Genomic DNA, 14,896 nt, shown 5'->3' on the forward strand with positions numbered 1-14,896 from the left:
AATTTTTTCGTAAGTTACGTAATGGGCTGACAGAAGAAAGGTTAGATAGGTTCCATTATTAGCAAACGTTTAGAGTGATTCCTATGTTATGCTCGAACACTCGGAGTGTCCAATGCCACTTAAGGGACACATAGCACCAATCGCAGTTGGCCTGTATCGAGAGCTTACGGAGATTACATTCTAACGCCAAATACGGTGCTTTCTCTTAAAACGGAGCTTCTATCACCAAAAAATAAAATACGGCTATTGCCACCATGTGCTGCTTTCCCAGACAAGCTGCGGCGACTTCAGGCAGTTTTTTTCACCTCCACGCGGCAATGACGAAGTTTCTTTCTTTCTTTGACGTCACGAGTTTGAATCGAGTGTCGCAAAAATATGTTCCATTTTTTTATTCTAATTTTCTCCATAACCAATGAGACCTTTGCCGCCGCTCAAACATCAGCACAGCCAGACATAGCCACGAAATATATTTTTACTTGGAACTAGAATTGAATGTAGTTGTGCTTTGCCTCCCTTCAACTTTCCGGCTTCGGCACTTTTCCCAGTTTTAGCGAAGCAGTGAGTGGGAGTGGTAGAGCTCCTCCCGTATGTATGCCAATGTTATATCACTGTCGTAGTCTGACAGTTCAAAGAATAAACAAAAGTTGGCAGTGGCTTAGCTCGGCTATACCAGGATATGCGTAGCGAAAGCGACCGCAACGACGAGGCAAGCGGTGTGACGACAGTGGCAGCTCCGCGGCGAGGCACGCGGTGTGACGTCGTGCCAGATGGCGCGGCAAGCACGCGGCGTCCGCCAGCTGCAGGGCTTGCTAGGCAACGGCTCAAGGTCGCTCTCCGTGCCTCCTCGGAGCACCGGCACAGCGAAATCGCAAGTTCGCGGCCAATGCATCTTTCGCTACAACAAAATGTGCTGAGATCAGCAAGACCCGCATGAGTCTCTCATCCGTTAACTCTGCGCGGATACCGTTGCAGACATGGTGACTTAATACCTTGGTTTTACCGTCTGTCTCTTCTCGCAGGTATGCGCTGGTAAAAAGAACCTGACCTCCGTGCAGTACGGAATAGCGGTTGGCAACGTCGAGTATGCTGACGTCAGGGGCACCTGCGGTGAAGCGAGTTTCGCTTTGCTCCGGGCGCTGAGGCGGATCATCACGTTCTTCGGGGATCATTACAAGTCCGCTGCAGACTTCGAGAAGTGCCTCGAAGCGGGAGATAAATCAGCGAAATAAATGACGAAACCATTCCACTGTGTGAGGAAAGTCGCATCACTGCCTTCTCAGTAACGGGTTTTTCGAAGGCATTTTATATTGTGCAGTTGCCCGGCAGCTTTTCAAGAGCCAGAAATACTGTGCACAGTGCGTGAGGAAAAACAAATCTGCCGACTCCGCCAGCCTGGAACCACCTCCAAAGGCAGACTGTTTGATCACCTTTTGTACAATGTTAACAATGAAGTGTTTGATGCCTTCATGGCATGCATTTATTAGGCAGTCCTAAAGCGGAACGCAGAATAATAGACATGCTTGACATTGAGGTATAGGCTTCATTATACGCCCCCTCTCCAGCATTCCGCAGTATATAGAAGTACTGTCGAAGGTGCTTGTGGTCACAAAGGGTGTTTTCGAGGTATTTAGTAGGATGCAGCGGTAGTCTGCAGCGAAGCTCCGCCCACATTCAGGACCACCGCACAGAATTCCTCCACTACAAAAAGTAGTCCATTGTTGAAACTTCTCCTGTTACCTAAACACGAAGCTAATCACAAGAAAAAAAGTTTTTCCCGCGTATTGTGAATGAGCAGCGGATTAATGCAGGACTCCGCAGACCGTGGTACATGTTAAAAACTGCTGTTTCTTAAGTTGTATACTACTATAGGAAGCATTAGACACATTTAGCATAGCGTGTAACGTGTTACCTTAACCGTTATTGTAGCACCGTTAATCCGGGATCCCAACGCCGTCATTTCGCATGCGAAGATCGTCTAGAAGGCACCATATGGCGCAAGGTATCCGGCAGCGGCGCGTGACCAACCAACGCGTGCGCACTGGCGGTAGAAGGAAATTTTTTATTTCCAGCGCCCATTCTGCGCAAACAGAGCGTCGTTCATACCCGCATGATGCTCTTTCCACAAAACAAAAATGCAAAGGCTCCAAAACCAACTGCATAGGTCCCTCCTGTGAGCACCTCTAATAACCATGGTGGCGCTTTGGCAGCTTAAAGTGCGCTAGGCGAAAGCCTTTGTCGCGCCACTTCGTTTGCCAGTGACTGCCTATGTTTCATACGGCTGCACCGCTTGGGAGCCATCCTCCTCCACTAGCTGCCGCACACCGACAGACGACGGAGCAGCGCTCGACGTCGCCGCGCCGACAGCTCCACCTATAGACGAAGATGTCATCACCTTTTGTTGTTGTTGTTGTTGCGACTGAGAGAAGGATGAAGAGGAAATTGCACGGGCCTGCCAACTGCCTCCAGCCGAGCCACCACCGCTGCCACGTGCAGATGGAGGAGAGTTAAAAGATCACAGGAAAGAGAAAAAGAAGAGAAAAGACGCGCGTAGCAGCAACTGCGTCCGCCGAAACGGACGCTGGCTGAAAAAACAGGTAAGCGGCTGTAGCCGCGATTCGTCACCACCTCTCACCTTTTGGCAGCTGCGCTCGTCATTGAGTCACCCCAGGCGCTGGATGTAACGCCGGACGGAAGGACGGGAGAATGAGCCAATAAAGGCTTTCGCCTAAATACATACAAGACAGAACAAGTAGAGGTTCATCATTCACTGCAGAACGATAGCTTTCCTAAATAATCGCAGAAACTTCCATCTTCCGAAGTAGATAACTTTTAACGTAATAATAATAATAATAACGGTCAAATAAGACACATGGTCTTCAGGAAGTGAAGTAATTGTACACCCGGAGAGAGAGAGAGAGAGAGAGAGAGAGGGAAAGTCAGGGATGTTAACCAGAAAGGATTCCGGTTGGCTACCCTGCACAGGGGAAGGGAATGAGGGGAATTAAACAGGCAAGAGAGAAGTAAAGGGAAATAATCACAGTCTGTCAATTAAGGCATTCGCTCTCAAAAAGCGAAAGAGTGCCTTGTAAGCCTTGATGGCAGTTGACTGTTGTGGCCACGGACCGAGGATCTTGGCCTCTGTGAAAGGGTGAGGGTCCAGGCGGTCCAGAGCACATCGCAGCTTATGTCTTTCGGCTACAAAGGCAGGGCACTCACACAAGATATGGGTGATTGTCTCATCACAGGCGCAGTTCACACAAGAAGGGCTGTCGACCATCGCGATCCGGAAAGCATACTTATTCGTGAAGGCAACACCGAGCCATAGACGACACAGTAGTGTTGCTTCACGACGCGCTACATTACACGGAAGACGGAGGCGCAGTCCAGGGTCCAAAGTCCTGAGGCGACGGTTGCACAATTCACCGGAAGTTTCGCCAAAACTGAGCAGCCGGTTCAAAAGGTGCCTATCTTCGGTGCCTATCAAAAGGTGCCTATCTTCCCATCTGAGGTCCTCGCTTAATTTTTTTTATGTATTGATTCACTAGAGACGTAAATGAAACTTAGCAATAAGAAGCGATTATATGACCGCGTTTAGTAATTCCCTGCAGGCTCATTGTTGCATCTCCTTACTATTTTAACAGTAAATTCCATAAGAATCGAAACAAATAAATGCGTCAGTTATTTTTGTTCGACCGCAACGGTGGCCTAGTAAATCCGCATTTCCTCGGGATCGGTAGGTATGGGGTTCTAAAACGTGCAGCAGTCCTTGACCCCGTGTGGTGCGAACTAAATCGCGTTACTCAAGGCGCTATATGGCCGAGCTTCGCTTCCATAGTTAACCTGAAAACCATGGTCATAAATCTTTTTTTTCCTTGTTCACGACATGATTTCTAGTACCTGTGTTCGTCGTTCGGGTGACGAAATTGAATATTGTTCCTAAAATAAACGCCTGTCTTTAAACCGTTTTTATCCTTAAAACGAGAAGCAGTTGAATTTTTCATAGTCTGCCCTAAAGGTGCACCCATTTAGTTGCCATTCCAACACCTTTCAGTCCTTATAAATACCGGCTCTCACTTCCATTTAGGCACCTTTGTGTTATGTTATGTTTTTGCATTCAGTGGTGCAACAACCGCATAATTCAGCTTAACACATCCCTTTTGTTATCCTCGACAAGCTGTGCTACTTGTGGAAATCTCGGCCTTTTAAGTATTGCGACGAAGAAGAGGAAGAATCAGTCCGATAGGCGCCCGTTCGCCCGGCGGCTCTTTCCAAGACAAGGAGACGTTTTCACATCATGGATACATTTTCGCAGAATCCCGAGCGCCAAAGGGACGGGGACGAGGAGAAGCACAGGCGGAGGACCTTCCTCGGAAGGTCCGTTCCCAGCACCGTCCCGACCAGGCGGCGCTCTTCGTTGAAGACTGGGATGCCCACGGGTGCCGGCTCGGAGCCGTTGGAACACAGCCGCCAATCCGACCAGGTGCTTATTCCACTCAGCAGCGCTTCGTGCTTCACGAAACAAAGTTTTTTCTCCCATCGAGTATCTCTCGATCTCACGGAGCTCATAGAATTACCAATATTATAAATCAGTCACTCGTGGTTCTCGTTCGCTTAAAAAACGTAGCTTCGAAAGGACCGACAATAACTGAAATCACGACACTCAAAACTTGATCCATCCGTTTTTCATTGCACCAGCTCAACCAGGACTCATGACTCTCATGACTTCCTAATGTTTCTCAATGCCGGCTTTGCAAACATACATTTAATTCTCACCTGACCTGACGACTAGTGATAATGTGGTCCCGGTCAACAGCATGCGGGTCGTACGGGCCAATAGCTGAAGACTTTCAGTAATTTATAACCAGGACTCATGACACTCATGACCTTCTAGTGTTTCCCAATGCCGGCTTTGCCAACGTACCTTTAATGCTCACCTGACGACCAGTGATAATGTTGTTCCGGTCAGAAGCCATAAGGGGCAAAGTGGTCGATAGCTGAAGACTTTCAGTAATTTGCAACCTTTTCTAATGTTCATAATCATCAGCCTGACTACGTCCACTGCAGGGCAAAGCCCTCTCCTATCTCTCAACACTTAACCCTGTGCTTTGACAGCTGCGGCCACCGTATCCCTGCAAACTTCTTAATCTCATCAGCCTAACTAACTTATTGCCACCCCCGCTACACCTGCCTTCTCTTGGAATTCCCTCCGTTACCCCTAAGGGCCAGAAGTTATCTTGCCTCTGTATTACATGCCCTGCCACAGCTCATTTCTTCCTCTTGATTTCGATTAGGATTTCATTAAAACAACTTTGTTCCCTCACCCACTCTGCCCGTTACCGATCTCTTAACGTTACATCTATCAGCTTTCTTTCCATAGCTGGCTGCGTTGTCCTTAACTTAAGCTGAACCCTTTGCAAATTACTGCAACCAATCCATAGATTAAAGCTTCCATCGCAAAAGAACTGGCGCAGTTCAACATAGATTTCATTGCCGCAGCTGTGGTTTAACCAAGTCTACTTTCCCCAGGGAAGTTTTTATACGAGGGCAAGCTTTTCTTCAGGGCCACGCTGCTAGAAGAGCGGCCGACTCGTCATCCCAGAGCTCCGGAAGCCGACACTCTGACGAGAAGCAGGAACGTGCTTCTTCCAGAGGTTCGAGAGGTTCGCACGGAGTCCCCTCGGTTGAGACTAAAGCGGCCTACGCTTCGGGCAGCGCCACGGATGCCCACAGCCAAGGTCAGACACCTGCAGAACGCAGTAGGTGCAACGCTCCATTTTAAACCTCACTGGCATTCCACAATAGTTGTGGTGAGGACTCGATGCTCTGCCATGTCGAAAGGTGTAATCAATATTTATTTATTTATTTATTTATTTATTTATTTATTTATTTATTTATTTATTTATTTATTTATTTATTTATTTATTTATTTATTTATTTATTTATTTATTTATTTATTTATTTATTTATTTATTTATTTATTTTGAGATGCGGCAATCCAATTAGGGTTTTTTACAGGAATGGGTTATGAGGGCGCGTATACATTTGCTCATAGAGGCATTCACACATATGTACACAAAGGTAACCGAATTCTATTACACCAAAAAGGAGGTGAGCACATGAGATAAAACAAAAGATTCCGTCATTCACAGGTTGACACCGTCACATGCTTACATTATACATCGAAAGTAAAAGCAGACAGATTAATGATGACACCACTTCCTCGTTGTTGACAGTACAGATTTGCCAGCAAGTTCAATATATTTGTCGACACTGCACTGCGAGATCACATTCTGGTCTGAAGAGTTCGAGTCGCGCCCAGATCTCGGCAAAAAACGAAAAACCAGTCTGTTTCACTGGACACAGAGTATGTTGCCTCTGATTGCGTAGTGCTTTAGTTTTTAAACAGTTGTTTAAGAAAATGCGGCACATTTCAACCCACGCGTGCCCCAGGTTTTTCTTCATACGACTCGTGAAACTTCCCATGGAGACCATGTGTCTGACGTCCTACGTCCTGACCAGATCATAACTCGAAGGTTGCCCGACTGTTGCAAAACCTGTGGTCAGTAACGTGAACTATGTATAAGCTGCGGACTCCTTGACGGTTTAAAAACGCATTAACGCCTGCCAATGAAATCCCAGAAACAGACGCACTCAAAAAATACATGCATATAACCCTTCAAAAAAAGTGTGAGCTTAATAAAAGAAGACAGTGACATATAAGGAACAGAGAGGAAGGTACATGTTCAACATCCTTGGACAAAAATTTTGAATATTTGAAAACTGTAACTTACTATTGAAATATTGAAGATAATGGTCGATTCTTCCGACTAGCAGCAAAATTTTTGTAGTGTTTTCAGATCGCATCGAACAGTCAAGGCTGCCACAAAAAATTGTTGCGGAACGCTTTTTACGATCGCAAAAACGAAATACAAGCCTGCCGACGGAAGATTTGCGGATATATTGATTGTTATAGTGAAATATCACAATATATGAAAAACATATGGCGTTCATAAACCTTTTCTGGTTCAAAAATGCTTTTGTTCAGTATTTTTCGTATACGAAGGCTCAGCTTCCAACCTTAACAACGGCTCATGACGCCAGGCGTGTGTTCAATCCTGCACGCCTCCATTCTGGTGTCGTTATTAAAGTTAGAAGTTGGGCCCTTCTCCCGTCGTCTTTGTTCCTTTTAAGCCTCTATCTACATCTATTAAGCGACCACTTATTTAAAAAATCAAGAACCTACTAACCACTGAATAAAAGTGTTACTTCATGCATGTAATATTCAGAGAGATAAATTTAGAGTTAAAACAAGCAAAATCTGAGCGGAAGCTTAAGTCCTAGCTCTAAGAGAGCATTATATTTCCCCTTTGTCGCAGCTTCCATTGGAACTTCCGTGCTTGTTCGCATCAGTTTCTTCGCAATTGTCGATGCATCAATCACCATATCCGTACTGTTGGCTGCAGTAGCAGATGCCCTCTATGCTGTGAGAGTGCCGGCATTTGTATATATCACATTTTTTTCTGTTTTTTTATCTCAATTCTCTATCGAGGTTGCTGTCAAGAAACCAGGTTGGTCACAACCAGGTGGGAAGGTTTTTATGATGTCACAAGATCACGTGACCTCTCTTGACCATTCATAATTTTATTTCTACCTGCCGCGGTGGACAGGTTCTCAGACACCAGCGGAGTTTTTGTGTGACAACTACTCTAACACTACCGCATTATAATGACGCAACTGGTGGTTGGCTGTCACTGAAACCAGCCGGACGGCAGTTACCCTGCAAGGATGAGTAGGGTATGGCGAAAGCGTCGGAAGATGTAACCGGAGGGTGGTTTAGAGGGAAAATAGAATGCAGCATGGCTTTTCAAAATAAGAAGGCCTCTCCCAGGGCGCAGTGGCTGAGTCCTAAGGGGGGAGGGGGGGGGGGGCTACTTAATGTTGCCAGACGCATTCCTCGCACGGTATCTCCACCCATCGCGGATCACTGAGGACGCTGCACATGCCCACACATGTTGGCCGTTTAGCAGTGATGTGAAATCCAAAATAATGCCTTCTATTATTCTACAGGAAACTGCGGTAATAATGTTCTGAAGAAGTCAGCGCAAAAAACGGACCAGGGACAGAAGGCAGGACACGTAAGACGTTCACGAGCGCTTATGTCTTAGCCTCTTATGTGTCCTCTCTACGGTCCCTAATCCGATTTTTTTTTTTTTGCGCTGACTTCTTCACAATTAGCCCAACTAGCCCACCAACAAGCCTGGCCGCTTGCTCTCCTGAACTGCGGTGATAAGTAATGAAAAAGCGGAGAGACTTTGCGCATGTCCATTCCTTGCGCATAACTCAACGATGCCTAATTCTACGGTTGCAAGAGCATAATTGCTGTGTTGTCTGCACGGCCGCCTTCCAGCTGAAGCCACTCCAGGCCAAGGCATACCGCGTCCTCCGATCGCCATCGACATCGGAGAGGCAAGTCACCACGCAACACTGGGATACCAGAGCAGCGCAGTACCGGAGCGGTCTCATTCGGGGCACGAGCCAGGGCCGCTTCAGTCGGAGGAACGCAGAAGCACTAAGCCAAGCCTCAAGGCACCCCGCGGTGAACACTTTCAGCAAGCTCGACACGTGAGTGTGCTTGGTGTGTTCCTTGTGTGTTTTACTTTGCACTCGCAATTTCCATAGGATCAGATTACGTAAGAGCGTTTTTTTAAGCTCGAAGCCGATTAGCAACGAAACCCGACTGCTTAGGTGTCTATTAGAAGGGGTCCAGAAAATCCTCAATGATGTCATCAGTAAATAAAATATTTCTTCCTAAGGAGCGAGCAATTGAACAAAGAAGGACCGTCACATTGCGAGCCGAGCACGCAGCCCACATGCCATAAAACCGCGTTGCTTATGTACGAATAAACGTGAATCTGGTGTGTGCGTTCCTTTACGACTGTATGTGAATAAGTAGGTGCGCCATTAGAAAGGAAAGCAAAATATGAATAAAAATTAATGTTTTCCCCTTCATAGCAATAAGTAGTCTTAAGTGCCCTCCATAATTTTATTTTCGGGGGGGGGGGGGGGGGGGGGCGCGAACTGGCTAGAGCCATTATCAAATTATTGAGTACACAAGGGGCGCCAAGAGCATATGTGGTGCTATTTAGAATAAAAATGTCCACAATCCGCGAGCGCCTGCACGATTGTATGGCTTAGTCGTCTGGCGGCTCGGCCTTTGGCTGTGGTACTGTATACATGAAGTGTCCATTTGATATATCAAGGATGGTCGCCCGGGAATGTACACGGAAGGCTGTTCCACTCATTCGGTTTGGTAAGCGCAGCAGCGCTCTGGCAGTTGCTGCAGGGTGCTCTTGTTGTGAAATTCAAAGTGGTTTATTCCCGGCGCCTTATCAGAGTGGCGGCACACGCCGGGACGCACGCTGATTGGCTACTTATCGTGAAGGCTGTTTCTGGCACCGACCTCGATAAGAAGATCAGAGGACTGAAGACGGGAACTTTTTTCACCCTTTCATTTATTCTCTTAGACAATTATTTTTAAAAAATAACAGAAAGACAGAAAGAGCTCGACCAACAAAGCTTAGCCGGTCTTAAAACCAATTCAAGAGAAATGAAACGGAGATAAACGCTCAAAATAAAAAAATACAATTTCCAGAGGAAAAAAAGGAATGTAAAGCAAGAAATGATCCCAAAATTCATGAAGCCATAAAGTGAATGCCGGTGCGAAAAAAAAAGTAAGCAAGAACACGGAACACGCAAAGACGTAGAACTCTAGGCAAGGTGAATAAGATGGAAAAAAGACGTCCAGGAGGTAGCAGCTGAAACCTGAAGGAGCAAAAGAGAACAGCAACACAAGAAGCAGAAAACAGCAGTAATATAACAACGCAGAGCGAGTACGAAAAGAACTGGTAAAGAGCTTTAGTGCGCTGGAACTGTGAGGCATCTAGAAACAGTGCAGGAGAACAATTACGAAGACGACAGAGAGAAAGAGTGATGCAGAGGTGAAAAGTGGAAAAAAAAAATTTGGCGGAGGTGAAGTGGATTGGTGCGGAGGAAATGGAATAGCATTCTTTCACTCGCCAATCTATTCCAGTACTGATTCTATTCAAATTCCCGATATGCAGCTACGCAAAATTAGTCACATTATTATATAACGTTATTAGCTGATTGCTTCTGAGCAGTTTCGCATGGCTCTTCTGATGTGATGGCTCTTGTGTCGGGAATTCTTCTCATCGTCAATTGATGTGGAACACCGCTGATGCGTAAATAGTCCCACTCCATAGCTTTCAAGCAAACCCATTTTTCTTTTCACTTCTGACAAAAGGTTTGCATGCACCAGAACATGCGCATAATAATCCTGTCAGCTCACGTGTTTGAGAGAAGACAAAGAGATATGTTGAACGGCCGAACTTAATACCTCCAACCAACTAAGCAGTGGATTGTTGGTGGTCGGCATTTCAATCCGTTCACTCAGCTCCCGGCTGCAATGCGGCACAGACTCTTTGACATTGAAAGGGGAAACCTGCCAGCATGAGACCGGTATTCTTTCTCCGTAGTACGTACCGTCTTTGCCGAAATAACCAAGTAAATGTGTTTTTTTTTTATCTCTGTGTAGTAGAGTACTATAGCAGCCTCTAAACTGTAAATATAAGTAAGGTGAGGAGAACCTTTGTCCTCACATATCGAGACCTTTTGCTCTTTAGCGCGCCGAAAGGGCCCTACCGTGCGGTTGTGAAGCGAAACCATTCGCCTGGTAAGGTTTCGCTAAGACAGTACGTTCCGCTGACCAACTGTATTTCTCATTTGTATTTAACTAGGTGAAATACACTGTAGATATCACATGTCCCGTCGTATAATTGAAAGAGCGCAAGGTCCAAGGCCCAAGAAGAGAGCAGAGGAAAGGAGGAAACGGACAACACAAGTGCTGAACTAACAACAGTGTTGTCCGTTTCCTCCTTTCCTCTGCTCCCTTCTTTGGCCTTGGGCCTTGGGCTGTTTCAGTTATGCCATGCACAAACAACTCGCCTATCAGTTCGCGTTTGTAATGTCCCGTCGTATCCTTCCTTCCAGTTTTCATACATTTCACATATTTCGCAACTGAACTCTCCCCTTAAAAGGGTCCCTTAAAAGGGTCCCTGAAAAGGGTGTTGGAGGTTGCCTATAAAATGCCCGCTTTATGTAGCGCACAGGCCCACCGAGCGTTCACGCCGCGTACAAGACCTCAAAAGCAATCCGATAATTTACAATACATTTTAAGAACTCCCGCTTCCGCGCCTCGCGGCAACCAGCGGTGCCGAGCTTTCGCCGGAATCCGCGCGCATTGCTTCATTTAGCGCTCTTTGCGTCAGCAGTGCAATGCCATCATTGGTTCGCCGCGCCAGCGCCGTCGACGCCAAACCAGTTTAGAAGTCGTTGGCTCCGCCCACAGGGGAATTCTCTTGTGCGTCGGCGGTCGGCGGAGGGGCCGAGCGCGTGAATCCGGCGGACCGACATTTCAGCGCGCAAAAAGTGACGAGTGGAGAGGGAAATTCGCAAAGACGCGGAAATTCAAATTTTGACTACAAATAACTAAGCTTCCACAAAGCGCATCAAAAAACTTTTGCTGGAAGATATTTGTAACGCTGCGTCCTTTAGCACCCTAGGCATATTACACCATTGTTGAGACCCCCTTTCTCAGCCCTTTTAAAGACGATAACGTTGCTTGCCTGTGTAGATGCACCCACCAGCAACAATGCAGTAATGTAGGCATTCGTAGTACACTCTACAGTCGGATAAAACTCAAGTACGAAGCATCTTTTCCCCGTCAAAGGACCGCCCTACAACCAATGCCGACGGCCGATTCCCGTGGACCTGCTAGCATGGAAGTGCAGGCAGCGCTGTGACAATGCAGGTTGGGGATTATCCCTGACCAAGGCGGGAGGGGACTGTCCCCTTTCATCTGCCCCTACCTGCATTGTCTCGCTAGCAGGCTCATGAGAATCGGCCGACGCCAGTGGTTGGAAGGCGGTCCTTTGACGGGGAAAAGGTGCTTCGTTTTTTAATTGTATCCGACTATTAGTCATGACGGTGGCACTATCCTATTGCCCACCAAGTAAAAAGCTAAACAACATCTCGACCTTTCACCCGCAGGCAGGCCGAAGGAGTCTAGTGAAGCGCGTCGGGATCACCGCCCTCCTAACGTACATCTTCGCTGTCATCGCTGCCGTCGTGCTCGCCATCATCCTCTTCAGCAACAAGGCCCGGCCCACTTCAAATGCGTGTGCGACGGCTTTGTGCCGTGAGTACGCCAGCCTCTTGGCGTCTTCCATCAACGCCTCCGTCAGCCCGTGCCAGAGCTTCACGCGTTTCGTGTGCGGCGGCTGGGAGCACAGGCAAGTGCTCAGTGTTCGCGAGATGCTCTACCAGAGGGCTCAGGACCACATGACACGACGTGTGCGAACTATCAGCGTGCCCTCTTTGGGCCAGAATAGCGTCCAGAGTGCGGCCGCTGCCTACAGCAGCTGCGAGCGAGTGCTGAGCGGCCACTCCGACCACCTGGCGGAGATCAAGCAAGCTCTGGCCTGGGTAGGCATTACGTGGCCGTACGCTCAAGATCACACGAACATTCTGCGCACCTTGATGTTCACTTCACTGAAGCTCGTTTGGGACGTCATAGCGCACGTCGTGCCAAAGCCGTCCGGCAACAGGACTACGCTGATGGTGAACCCCGGCAGACTGTTCTACCGAATCTTAGAACAGCCGACGCACACAGCATCTGGCATGTCCTTCAAGGCCTACTTTACAAACCTGCGAAGAAGCTTCGGACATGGACGTGGTAACGTTAAAGAGGTGAGCCTTGCGGAAACAGTTGACCTGGAGAAAACGATGGTTTCTTCTTTGGTTCCAAACTATTACGCCCGCACGTTGTCTCCTGTGCCATTGATTCCCCCACCAGGAATTAGAATTTCCAATGTGGACTGGCTCAACACATTGCGTCAGCTTGGCTATAATGACACCGCTGCTGTCGAACTTGTAACGACAGGTCCGAACTTCATTGGAGCCTTCTTCGACATCTGGCAAAAGAACGGAGATAAGTATGCGCACCTCCTGGCATCCTGGAGCACGGTCGCGATTGCTCTCGCGGCCTCACATTCCAATTCAAAATACATAATCACCGACTCGCGAGGGGCCTGTCGGAACGTCGAACAAGGCTGCACTCCCTTCCTAGCCTATCAAATATATCAAAATTGCATACGGGATACGGACCCCGCACACCGTTACCTCATATGGGCCCCTGCTCATCAGGGGTTGGCAGGAAACGAGGCAGCAGACGCAGCCGCCCGCGCGCTCTCTCACCGGGCTGTTTTCTCCTCCCCATCCGATCAGGAACCCGATTTTAATCCGGTCTATACATTCAAAGATATTACAACATATTATCAAAATTGTCATCGCCTTTACCCTAGCCCATGTAAAGGCCTGAAGAAGGCGGATGAGCGGCTCCTTCTCCGCCTTCTCACCAATACTTTGCTGTGCCTGGCAGCGCTAAAACATTTTGACCCCTCCTTTAGCGGCCGCTGCCCACACTGTAGTGCAGTGTCTTCTGACACTTATCACATGGTGTGGACCTGCCCCTCCAACCCCGCTATTCCCCCCATCCCCAACCCAACCCGGGAGGACTGGGAGGCGACCCTGCCCGGCTGCCACGACTTACAGGCCCAACAAGCCTTAGTCGGGCGCGCCCGGGCGGCGGCAACCGCCACTGGGGTCCCATACTAGGGACCTCCACCTAGTGTTTGTAAGGATCGGTCCCTTACGGGCTGATCCAAACATACCTCCAGTTCATTCGAAATAAATGTTTTCACCACCACCACCGCTCTTTGCGAACAAAGGCTTAATCATCAACTACTATGGCGGCAATGAGAAGGTGGCGTCTGCCCGCTACGGCGCCTTCTGCCTGAGCATGGCTTACCTCCTCTTGCCCTATGCTCTCTTTGGCCTGCATGAGAGCGGATTCGACAGCAGCAACACGCGCGCAAGCGCCGAGCGTGTGACTCGAGCCATCGCGGACACTTTCCGGCGTCGCTTGTCCCGGTGGTCGCACTTCAAAAAGAACATCACCGTCGTCGGCAACTGGGCTGAGCTATACAGTTCAGTAATTCCGTTTAGTGATAGAAGACTCCCTACAAACAGTTACGAAGCGCTCGATATGACCCAGTCGCTAGTGGCAAACTGGCGCATGTTGTCGCAGGTTGCAGGGAATGCAGTGGACGACGAAGTCGCTCGCTCCATTAGCTCCCTAAGCCTGTCGGTGGCGTTTGCCAACGAAAGAACCTTCCGGATGACTCCGGTGTCTGTGTCGTTCCCCATGTTTGACGTCCGGCTCCCCTCTGCGTTCAACTACGGAGGCCTCGGCGGGCAAGTGGCCTCTGCGCTGGCCTGGCTGCTTACCACGGCATACGCCCTTGACTCGAGGACCACCGGCATCATTGCCAACCTGAGTGCTTGCGTCGAAGAAGACGCCTCACAAGGCTTTTACATCGACCGTCCTCTGAGCCGAGCTGTCGCAGCGGACGCCCTCGTCGAAGCTTACGAGGCCGACGCGTCGCCGAAGCACAGGCCCTTCCCGCCCCTAGGCTCCTACAGCGGAAAGCAGCTGCTCTTCATGGCGCTCTGCTTCGTCAGCTGCGGTGGAAGCGAGTCAGGAAACTCGGGTGGGGTCTGTGATCTGGCGATGAGGCAAGTGAAGGAGTTTGCACGGACATTTAGGTGCGCGCCTGGCCCGCCCCTGAACCCTACTGAACAGTGCGACGTGCTATGATCGCCTTCTAGCTCAGTTCGAAGTGTGGGCACGCATCCAACGATCTAATGCGACGTGCTGTTTTATTTTAGTTATTAAACTGCGCTGTTAGCTTAAATGTAA

Source organism: Amblyomma mixtum, chromosome 7, assembly GCF_055824585.1.
Source record: "Amblyomma mixtum isolate Tamu chromosome 7, ASM5582458v1, whole genome shotgun sequence".
NCBI classification, from domain to species: domain Eukaryota; kingdom Metazoa; phylum Arthropoda; class Arachnida; order Ixodida; family Ixodidae; genus Amblyomma; species Amblyomma mixtum.